General features: G+C 49.4%; 1 long non-coding RNA gene across 1 annotated transcript; it reads left to right on the top strand.

The window, feature by feature from the left end:
• The first annotated feature begins 6,357 nt into the window (after positions 1 to 6,357).
• Positions 6,358 to 11,530, top strand: LOC148004740 (uncharacterized). Its single transcript, XR_015625440.1, has 2 exons — positions 6,358 to 9,161; positions 9,214 to 11,530. It is a non-coding gene; the product is annotated as an uncharacterized LOC148004740 (long non-coding RNA).
• The last annotated feature ends 240 nt before the right edge of the window (positions 11,531 to 11,770 follow it).

Genomic DNA, 11,770 nt, shown 5'->3' with positions numbered 1-11,770 from the left:
GAGAGAGGGGGGGGGGGGGAGGAGCTGGAAAATGAGGAGTCAGAAGATTAGAAACAGATTTACAGAGATAGTTTGAGGCCAAATAGAGGAATTCAGTTAGAAGTCTGGAGAAGCCAGATTGAATCAGTTACCTTGGAGGGGAGTTTGAACCAGAACAGCTGAGTTGAACCAGCCAGCCAGAGTTCAGTAAGTATCAGAGGCTGAAAACATTCTAGGTCTAGATTAGATTGTATGTATGCTAGCAACTTCCAGGACTTGGCCCAGGTTAGCAGACTGAGGCAGGAAGCCTCAGAGACAACAATTACAACAAGTGAATAAAAGGTACTTTTACACAGGAGGAAACAGAAATTGAGACCCTGTGTTACAGGGTCATTCGTTTTGTTCATTTTAAAATTTTTCTTGTTCTGCTTTTGAGACAGAATCTGGATACATGAGTTTGGCTGAGCTTGACTTTCTTATGCTCCTGCCTCAGCCTCTGGGTGGCCGGCGTTTCTGATACATTTCATAATGCACAACTTAGTTTGGTATTTGTTAGTTGTTTTGGTGTTTTGATTTTTGTTTTGTTTTTTTGGTTTTTGTTTTTGTTTTTTGGGTTTTTTTTTTTTGAGACAAGGTTTCTCTGTGAAGCCCTGGCTGTCCTGGAAATCACTTTGTAGACCAGCCTCACCTCAAACTCACAGAGGTCCACCTGCCTCTGCCTCCTGAGTGCTGAGATTAAAGGTGTGAGCCACCACTTAGTGTGCTATTTGATCATAGGCTTGTGTTTTGAGACAGTGTCTCTCATTAGGTAAATGCTTAACAGGAGGGTATGCTGAGTGTTTAGTGAGCCCCCAAACTCTGCTCATCCCCACCTCACCAGAATAAAAAGAGGACGGACAACAGTGCTAGTTTCTCTAATTTGGAGATCACAGTCAGGTGTTTACTCTTGGGCAGCAAGTAGTTTACTTAATCAGCCATCTTCCTAAGCTCCTCCTCAGCTGCTAAAAGAAGCTACCATATTTATTCCCTTTGTTGTTGTGGCCCATTGTGAGATATATGCATTATTAAGTCCTGACCTCTAAACCAGTAGTTCAAAAGCTGTGTGGGACTCAACCCCTCTTGGGGGTAGAATGACCCTTTCCCAGGGTAGTCTAAGACCACTGGAAAACACAGATAGTTACATTACAATTCATAAAAGTAGCAAAATTACAGTTACCAAGTAACAATAAAAATAATTTTATGGTTGGGGGTCACAACAGCATGAGGAACTGTGTTAACGGGCCACATCGTTAGGAAGGTTAAGAACCACTGGTTTAGGCCTTCAGCTAAGAGCACAAACATCCCTTCATTTCTGGGCCTCAGTGAGGACTGAGTAGGGGCTGCATGTGGTCAAGTCTAGAAACAGGCTTCACAGTGGGCCTGTTTCCAACCTTTGCATCACTGACTCTAGGCTCCACCTCTCCCCTTCCTGGATGAAGAAGAAAGGGTGGGTTGTGTGGGATGCACTGTTTTTGGGGGGAAAGTGCTGCCCCCTGGGCTGAGCTGGACTCCTGATCTACCTCAGCAGATCAGAGCAGCCCAGAGATAAGAATAGCTGCAGTGTTGGACACTCACAGGGCCAGCCATGGAATAGGACCGGCCCACCCTTCCCAGGACACGGAAGAGGAGCAGCTGGGCACTGTCATTTGGCTCCCGAGAGAATCTCAGGAGGGATGGATGGACTGAGGGAACCTCCATGAATGGGGGGGGGGGGGGTCTGGAAGGCTTTCTCTTCCAAGAGCCCTGTGGTTCCTGAGACAGAGTCACATCCACTTTCCTGTTCTCTCTGACTTTATTCAGAAATTCCAGGGCTGAATCTAGATCCCGCTGGGCTCTAGAAGACCTTGACAGAAACAAGAATGCCCATTACGGTCAGGATTAGTAATGAACAGACAGTAGGTGTGAGAAGCAGGAAATGATACTGATTAGATGGACCCAGGGTATTCACAGGCGAAGGAACAGAGAGTCACCGGGAAGTGAAATCTGCCATTTTTCCAGCCTATGGTTCTTCTGATAGCTAGATGTGAGCAAGGATGAGAATTTTAGGTCCTGTTGGCTGTGGATAATTTTATTCCCTCTCTTCCATCACTGAAATAAGACTATGAAAGAGAGTCCAGGCAACGAGTACAGAAGTGGGAGTCTGAACTGGAGCCAGAGGAGGAGGAGCAGCAGGGGCTGGTGATGTGCAGGGGCAGGGCGAGGAGGTGAAGCAGCGCCAGGAGGGGGAGCACGGCCAGAGGAGGAGGAGGAGGAGCAGCAGGGGCTGGTGATGTGCAGGGGCAGGGCGAGGAGGTGAAGCAGCGCCAGGAGGGGGAGCATGGCCAGAGGAGGAGGAGGACCAGCAGCAAGAGGTAGACATGTAGAGAGAGAAACAGCAGGAGGAGGGAGAGGAGGAGGAGGAAGAAGAAGAGGAGGGGGAGGAGGAGCAAGAGGTAGACATGTACAGAGAGAGAAACAGAGGAGGAGGAGGAAGAGGAGGAAGAAGAGCAAAATGGAGGAAGAGCAGGAGCAGCAGCAGGAGGAGGAGCAGCAGCAGGAGGAGGAGCAGCAGCAGGAGGAGGAGCAGCAGCAGGAGCAGGAGCAGCAGCAGGAGGAGGAGCAGCAGCAGGAGCAGGAGCAGCAGGAAGAGGAGGGACAGGGGGAGGCACAGGAGGACCTGGGCAAGGCCCCACTTTGGGAATTGAAAACTCCACTTTGGGTGGAATCAGCCCCTCCATGATACCTAGGACTCAGCCCTTGAAGGCAAAGCTGGGCACTGCACACCACTCCTCTCCCTACTTTCACTGGGTCAAGCCTGTGGCTGAGTCTCTGGTTTGTACAGAGAACTTGGCTGGAGTCCATTTCTTCTTTGAGCACCTTTTGACCCTGTGATAGCAAATTAAAAGTTGTGCAGAGCTATGGACCCTGGCTTACACTGTCCTTTCCTCCCCTAACCTCTCATGCTTCTTCATCCCCCTGAATGTTATGGGAAGGGGCATCCTGCTCTCACCCTGGAGCGTTCCATGGACAGTCATGTTGGCTGACACTCTGGCTTCTCTTTAGATCTCCTGGAGGATAGTGTCTGTCCAGAATGTTCACCAAACTAACACCACTCCAGTGAGAAGGGCTAAGGGCCCCCACATCTGACTGAGTGGCAAGACACTTTCCCAGAGTCCTTAGGCAATATGGTCTGCTACATTCAGACCGTCAGTGTCTGAAGGGTCAAGAGTCTCAGTGTGGGCATGGGAGAAAAGCAGGTTTCTCCCACTTTGGTGATTTCTATCAACTTGGCCTAGATATAGGAGAATCAACAACCCTAAGGTGCTATGAGTTCTAAGAGGATAGTGATCAAGGGGGACACAGAGTGCAATGCATTGGGGAGAATTTACTGAGGGAAGTATAATCTTGGATAGCTATAGAGCCAGCTGGATTCCTGCAGTCTGGATGAGGAAGAAGGTTGTATACAAAGGTGATGTTATCAGTTTTTCTCACCACTGGTGTGAAGGGGTGGAGGGTGTTGGCACATAAGGCCACACTCCTCCTTGAGGAGCAATAGGCAGTTGTATGGTTGCTGAGGGAGGGGGAGGCAAGTTCCTCAACAAAGTACTTACTGATAAGTTGCCCTTGCTCAAGTAAATAACTCCCGACCTATGCTGATACAGGCAGCCCTAAGTAATGCAGTGGGAGAAAGGGACATACAGGACAGGAACTAGGCCACGGACTTGTTCAGAAGACAAGAGGTTAGGTGGAGGGGGAAGGGAATAATAGGGAGGAGGTGTGTGTGTGTGTGTGTGTGTGTGTGTGTGTGTGTGTGTGTGTAAAATTATACAAAAATAGATTTTTAAAAAGTAACCTTATCCTAATGGGAAGTTACCTTGTCCACATTAAATTGGTGTCAAAGAGTCAAATCCACCTCTGAACACAGGGGACTAAAGAGGAATCAGAAGCCATGTATGGGTGTAGTCTGGATGACTGTGTACTGTTGACCAGGTACCACCATGACAAGAACGGAGGCCTCAGACCCATGGGAACTGGCAAAGCTTTTCTCTACATGGGTCAGGCTCAGAATTGGCAAAGCCTTCTTCCTCTGGCCCAAATTCAGGTGTTTGTGGATGATTGACCAGTGTGTAAATACTAGCAACTGCAGCTTCTGCCTTCCAGAGGTTTCCAGCTGAGACAGCTGCCTTCAGACAGGACTAGCCAGCCCCTCCCCTTTGCTGTTCAAGATGAAGGAGCTGAGGCTGCAGGGGAGGGAGCTGACCCTCAGTGCTCGCACAAGCCATCAGAGGCCAGCTTTTCTGTACATGTGTCTGTGTGTCTGTCCTTTCTCCACTCCCTCACCTCCACTACTCAGGATGTGATGGTTTGCATATGCTTGGTCCAGGGAGTGGCACCCTTAGAAGGTATGGCCTTGTTGGAGGAAGTGTGTCACTGTGGGAGTGGGTTTGGAGATCCTCATCCTAGTTGCCTGAAGATGCTCAGTCTGTTCCTGGCTTCCTTTGGGTGAAGATGTAGAACTCAGCTCCTTCTGCACCAGGCCTGCCTGGATGCTGGGATGCTGCCATCTTCCTACACTAATGATAATGGACTGAACCTCTGGACCTGTAAGCCAGCCCCAATTAAACGTTGTCCTTTATAAAACTTACATCGATCATAGAATCTGTTCACAGCAGTAAGACCCTAAGACAGAAGTTGGTACTAGGAGTGAGGTATTGCTGTGATAGGCCTGATCATGCTTTTGTTTGGAAGAATGTGGATTTTGGGAATTTGGATTTGGAAAGCGGTGGAATGGAATTTAATGGGCTATCTTAGTAGGAATGCAGAAGTCTTTGTTACTGAAAGTGATTCGAATTGTGTGGGCTTAGCCCAAGAGGTTTCAGAGGAGAAGAATTTTAGTTTTGCTGTAAAGACTGCTTTTGTGGTATTTTGGTGAAGAATGTGGCTGGTTTTTGCCCTTGTCTGAAGAGTCTGCCTGAAGCTAAGGTGAAAAGACTGAGATCAATTCTATTACCAAAGGAAGTCTCAGAAACACCCATCATAGACTTTGTTCTTTGGTTAAGGCTTATGAAGAGCATTTTAATGAAAAAGGGGAGTTGAAAAAGGAAAAATACAAAATATATGATTCGAGTATTAAAAGAAGTGAAATGGAGCTGAATCCTGAGTTTAAGGATATTAAATTGAATTAAGGGAGTAATGACCTTGGGGCAAGATCCCACCCAGCTAAGTTAGCTGCAGGCAACTTAGTACAAACCTTTAATCCCAGGAGACAGGGACATAGATCTCTAAATCCAAGGTCAATCTACAGAGAAAGATCCAGGACAGACAAACTTAGGCAGTGAAGGAGTTAGAAAAGAGGAAGCTAGTGATAATGTAACAGATCAAGGGGGCCATGTTCCAACTCCTGCAAGAAGCAGAACTCAGCAGCTTCAGCCACGTGTCTCTGGCTTTCTATTCAAGAGGAGAAAGAGACTACTGGGACAATTGGTGCTGGGTAGCTGGAGCTAAGGAACAGATCAGCATCACTGAGGTGAAATCTTCTGGAAAGTGTTTTCTGAGAGCACTAAGAAACTGTGTTCCAGAGTTAGCCAACGTTGTACCTAATGCTGCAGCTGCACTTGGTAATGTGTAAGAATCACCCAGGTGGTACTGGTTTTGAAGACATGAAGGGTTCATAAATAACAACCGAGGCACTGTGTGAGGCCATGGAGGGGTATTGGTGAAGGTACACCCTCAGTTGCAATTGATGTCCCAGTATTGAAGGGGTCATGCAAAGGAGTTGAGGCTTGGCACCAGGAAGAGAACCTGTGAGCGGCTACTGGTGAAGCCTAGTTGCAGCGGAAGACCCCAGTGTATTGGAGATGCCAGTACCATGGGGTGAGCACCAAGAACAGCTGAGGCAGTGGAGTGGATCAACCAGAGTGCAACAGAGGACAGAGCTGGAGAAGTGAAGGCAGCCCTTTGGAGGATTATTTGTGGACCAAAGACATTGAAAGAAGCTGCCTTGGAGATCCAAAGATGTTAAATATGCCAGAGCTATGGGCTGTCTGCTGAGGAAAGCTGCTAACAGGGAGTGGAACCAGCTCAGGAGAAAGAAGGTTGTTGAACTCAACAGAGATGAAAAAGAAGACTGCTTTGACATCAGACATGGAGATGGCAGAGTTTGGAGTTTGCCCAGCTGGTTACCTATCTTAATTTGGGGACTACAGTTAACTAATTGGATGAATCTCAGAAGCAATCACACTAAAATCAGGGACTAGACAAGGCTGACCACTCTCTCCCTACTTATTCAATATAGTACTTGAAGTCCTAGCCAGAGCAACCAGACAACAAAAGGAGGTCAAGTGTATACAAATTGGAAAGGAAGTGAAAAGCTCTCAGGGAGAACTTTCCCTCGGGATGGAGACCCTCTAACTCCAAAGACCAGACCGAGACACCACAGGATGCAATCAGCAAGAGGATTTGGTTTATTGTCGGGATACACAGGCACAGGCACCTGCGGGCGCTTCAGTCACTCGGGGGACTGGCGCGCCCCACGGAACCAAGGATGGGCTTTTATAGGATTTTGGGGAGCAGAAGCAAGCATACAGAAGCAGATGCATGGTTACAGGGATATAATTGGTGGATTCTAATATGGCAAGGGTTTAGCCCGGGGGCAAGTTTCCTAGCTACCTTCCAGAAACATAACGGCTGACTCGGCCCCCCAAGGGTTCAGCCCGGGGGCAAGTTTCTTAGCTACCTTCTTGGAACATAACGACTGACTCGGCCCCCCACCAGGGTGTGGGACCTCTCCTGGGGCTTTTTTTCATTGTCAGGTGCTCAACCGAAGTCGTCCTGTTGCCAAGCCTTCAACCAAACATATCTTGCTTGGCAGCCGCTGTGTACTCAGTGTTCTAACCTTTCTCTGAACCAGTCATCTTAAATATAGCCTTGCAAAATGGCGTTACTGCTGCTAAGCTGGGGTCTTTCATTCCCCCATTTTTTTTTTGTTAACTTTGAGTGAAATCTTTCACTCGACTTGGTCAAGAAATTTCTGTCTGGTGGGGGCTTATTTCCCCACTGACTCTAGGCCACAAAAGGGCTAGGAGGAGCCACGTAGGAGTTTTAACTTTAAGGGGTTTGGAGTGCGCTGAACTCTCCATGTCTGGGGTGTAGTGTTGTGATTAGTCAATTCCTCAGACTGGACTGCCTTGACGTGTGGTGCGTGGATCTAAGCCGAGACTCCGTCTACCTTTAGGGCGGTCGGGGTAGTCAGGAGGACGGTGTAGGGTCCTTTCCACCGTGGCTCGAGATTCTTGGTCTGGTGTCTGTGCACCCACACGGTGTCTCCAATCTGGAACGGGTGTGGCACCACCGGATGCTCAAGCTTGTCCTGGTAAGCAGCGGCCAAAGGTCTCCAGACGTCTCTCTGCACAATCTGTAGGGCCTGTAAATGGGCCCTCAGAGAAGGGCTGTCAGCAAAATCAGCAATGTTTGAATCAAAGAAATGGACAAATGGGGGTGGTGCTCCATACATTATTTCAAAAGGAGTTAGACCATGGGGGCCCGGGGTATTCCGGGCCCGATATAGAACTAGGGGAAGGAGGGCCACCCAATCCTTTGAGCCAGTTGCAAGCGTAAGTTTGGATAAAGTCTCCTTAATTGTTCTATTTATGTGTTCTACCTGACCTGAACTCTGGGGTCTATAGGCACAATGTAATTTCCAATCAATCCCCAGCAATTTGGCCACCAACTGACTTACTTGGGAGACGAAAGCGGGCCCGTTGTCCGACCCCAACGCTTGAGGCATGTCATACCTGGGAAAGATTTCCTCGAGGAGCTTCTTGGTGACCATTTTTGTAGTCTCATGCTTCGTGGGGAAGGCTTTGACCCATCCTGAGAAGGTGTCTATAAACACTAGGAGATACTTGTATCCATATATACCTGGTTTAATTTCAGTAAAATCAATTTCCCAATGGATGTCGGGACGGTGTCCCCTAGGACGAACTCCTTGTCCAATCATGGTCCTTCCCAGGTTAACCTGAGCACACGCTTTGTAACTCTCAGTCACCTTTTGTATCGCTTTGTCCCAATTAAAAAAAAAACACAGATTTATCTCTTCTCGATCTAGTAAGGTTTTTATCTTCTTATGTAAAAAGGAGATCAATTCAAAAGTCCTTTGTAGACCCACTGTTTTAGTTGAGGGTGGTAGATGGCCCCCATTTTTTTAGGAGCTCTATGTCCTCATGGGCATAAACCCAACTGGTTTGTCCCACTGGTGGGGGCGTGGGTTGGTCTGGGCTATTTAAGGGCAAGATTTGTTTGCTCATGGCCGCTTTTCGCGCCGTGGCATCGGCCAGCCGGTTTCTTCGTGCCTCTGGGTTGTGCCCTTTCTGGTGTCCTGGACAATGTACTCAGTCTTTTGGGCAAGAATAGGGCTTCTAAGAGGGCCAGAATTTTAGCCATATCTTTACCCTCAGATGTGAGCAGCCCCCGCCTCCGGTAGATCTCCCCGTGGATGTGTGCCGTGGCAAAGGCATAACGGCTGTCTGTATATATATTTAGCCTCTTACCTTTTGTCATCTTGAACGCCTGAGTCAAGGCGATGAGTTCAGCCCGTTGTGCGGAGGTACCAGCAGGCAGGGCTTTCGCCCAAATCACTTTGTCCTCCGTAGTGACCGCAGCTCCAGCCTTTCGCTCTCCCTCTGCCAAGAAGCTGTTGTCATCCGTGTACCATGTGTGGTCAGCATTCTGAAGAGGCTGGTCCGATAGGTCCGGCCTGGTTCCATGTACTTCTGCGAGGATTTGTAGGCAGTCATGCTGTTTTGCCTCCTCTGGTAGAGGAAGCAAGGTGGCAGGATTGAGGGTGACTACGGGCCCAAACTGAACCCGTTCTGCATCCAGTAACAAGGCTTGGTGTGAGAATTAGAGAGCCAGCGGTCTGGGGGCTGCTTTACCAAGGCCTCCACTGCGTGGGGTGTTAGGATGGTGAGTGGCTGTCCCAAAGTCAATTTTCCAGTGTCCTTGATCAGGACAGCAATAGCAGCCACCATCCTTAGGCACGGTGGCCAGCCGGAGGCCACAGGGTCCAATTTCTTAGACAGGTAGGCCACAGGGCGTTTCCAGGGTCCCAACCTTTGTGTTAGGACCCCTTTAGCATACCCCTGTTTCTCATCGATGAACAAACAGTTCAAAAGGTTTGCAGGAGTATGAGGGTGGGATGTTGAACCCTAAAGTCAGGAGCAAATTGTAAGGGTTTGGAACAGTCAGATGAATATCTTCTATCCTCTTGTTGACCTTTCTCAAGTCTTGTACTGGCCTATAATCTCCAGTGCCACGTTTCTTACAGGCAGAAGAGGCGTATTCCAAGGCGACCGGCAGGGGATTAGGATGCCTTGATCTAGAAGCCTCGTAATGTGAGGCCTTATACCTTGATAAGCTTCATGTGACAGGGGGTATTGTTTTATGGAGACTGGAGTTGTAATTAAGGGGGGCTGTTGGAGCGCCAACCCCATCCCACCAGTCTCTGCCCAAGCCAGTGTCCTATCCCGGTTCATAGGGTTAGAACTTGAAGGGGAGTTCCGTGGGGGCCAGTTATTTGGGCCCCTCCTTCCTCAAAATGAATTTGTGCTTTTAGTTTGGTGAGCAGATCACGGCCCAGCAGAGGGTACAGGCAGTCTGGAACATGTAAGAAGGAATGGGTCACCTTACCAGTAGCCAGCTGAACCCGGCGGTCCGTAGTCCATCGGTATTGTTTCTCACCAGTAGCTCTTTGTACCCAGGCCGTCCGGTCGCTGAGTTGTCCTGAAGCTTGGGTGAGGACTGAATGCTGGGCTCCTGTGTCTACCAGGAAAGTAACCGGCTGCCCCCCAACTTTAAGCGTTACCCTGGGCTCAGGGGGGGGCTCCTGGCCCTGACCTCCCTAATCTTTATCTAGAGCCAAGAGGGAGGTTCGTGGTCGAGGCTTTCGGGGTCCGCCAGGCTTCTTGGGGCACTCTCTGGCCCAGTGCCCTTTCTCTTTGTGATAGGCACATTGATCTTTATCCAGCTTCAGCCCCTTTCGAGCTCCCCCCTATCTCCCTTCCTTTCTTGGCTCTGAACTACGGCGGCCAAGATTCGACTCAATTCTCTCTCTTATTAAAAATCTTTTCAGCTTCTTTAAGTAAATCCTGTAATGTATAGCCCTGCAAATTTTCTAACCTCTGTAACTTAGTCCTGATATCTGGAGCAGCCTGCCAGATGAAGGACATAGAGACACTCGTCATTTGTCCTGGGTCATCTGGGTCATAGGGAGTGTACATACGGTAGGCCTCCTTAAGTCTCTCTAGAAAGGCGGAGGGAGTTTCCCCTGCTTCTTGTAATACCTGTTTTACCTGAGCCAAATTAGTAGGGCGTCGTATAGCCCCTCGGAGACCCGCTAGAAGCAACTGGCGATAAAGGCGTAGGTGTCCCTTACCTTCAGCTGTATTAAAATCCCAGTTTGGTCCTCAGGCAGCTGGGTGGGACGCCCATCATCTCCCAGAACATGCTTTCTGGCCTCTAGGAACACTCCTTGTTTTTTTTTCTGAGGTTAAGAGGGCCTGTAAGAGCTGTTGGCAGTCATCCCAAGTAGGCTGGTGGGTAAGTAAAACAGATTCTATTAGGTCGGTGAGTGCCACCGGATCTTTGGAGAAAGAAGGGTTGTGTTGTTTCCAATTGTAAATGTCAGCTGCTGAAAACGGCCAGTATTGGGTCTGGCCACCAGTTCCCTGTCTAAGTGGGAAAGCCTGGGAGGTTGAATCTGGCATCACCTCGCGCTTATTGCGCAATCTCCCTGCGACAGGGGAGAAACCCTTATCAGACTGTGGCCCGGCAACTGATCTGGCCGGCGGCTCTGCCTCCTCCGTTTCAGCCGGGCCTGTCAGAGAGAAGATCTATGAGAGGGGAGTTTGGGTCTGCCGGGAGGACAGGTTTCTTAGAAGGCTCTGATTTCACAAAGGTAGAGAGAGGAAGACATGGCCGGCGGACCGGGCGGGGCCGAGGGGACAGGCTGGGGGTTGAGGGGAGGCCAATTCGGGTCCACGAAGGGTTCCGCCTGGGGGGGGGGGGTTAAGGCGAGACTCTCTCAAGTGATAATATAAGAAACCTGGTCAGGATGTCCGTGGACGACCCAATCTTTAACCTGTAAAATAATGATCTTATTAAATGTGTCATTCACTGGCCATCCCGCTCCGAAAGTGGGCCACTCGGATGTGCAGAGAGTCTGCCATTTTCCTTTTTTTTTTTTTAACCTCGACGGACTGGTTGTGTGCCCGGTCGTGGACGTCTTTCTAATGATCAAGAGTGAGACTTAGGGGCGTTGTTAGGGACTGTCCCATGTTAGTTCTAAGGAAGATTAGAACACAGAGAAAACAAACAACACCAACAGTCAAACAAACAACAGACAGGCGTGCTGCACGGCTTTGGTACCAAACTGAAAGCAAAAAGTCAGATGGAGGTGGCAAAGGTCCGGGGCCCTCTGAAAGCCAAAAATACAGACAGAGTGCCGTTAGTCCGGATCTTTCTCCTCTCCCAGATTGGGCCCCGAAAAGTCGGGCCCCAACACCCTTGGAACGTCTTCCAGGGCTGCGGGGCGAGAAGTCCGAGCTCGTCAGCTCCTTCTTCGTCCCGCCCAAATTCCAAACAACCTGGCTGAGCGCTCACAGAACAGACCTGGCTGAGCGCTCACAGAACCTGGCTGAGCGCTCACAGAACAGACCTGGCTGAGCGCTCACAGAACAGACCTGGCTGAGCGCTCACAGAACAGACAGAATAAGGC

Source organism: Rattus norvegicus, chromosome 7 (assembly GCF_021556685.1).
Source record: "Rattus norvegicus strain SHRSP/BbbUtx chromosome 7, alternate assembly SHRSP_T2T, whole genome shotgun sequence".
Classification (NCBI taxonomy): Eukaryota; Metazoa; Chordata; class Mammalia; order Rodentia; family Muridae; genus Rattus; species Rattus norvegicus.
This window is presented reverse-complemented; position numbering and strand designations above follow the sequence as displayed.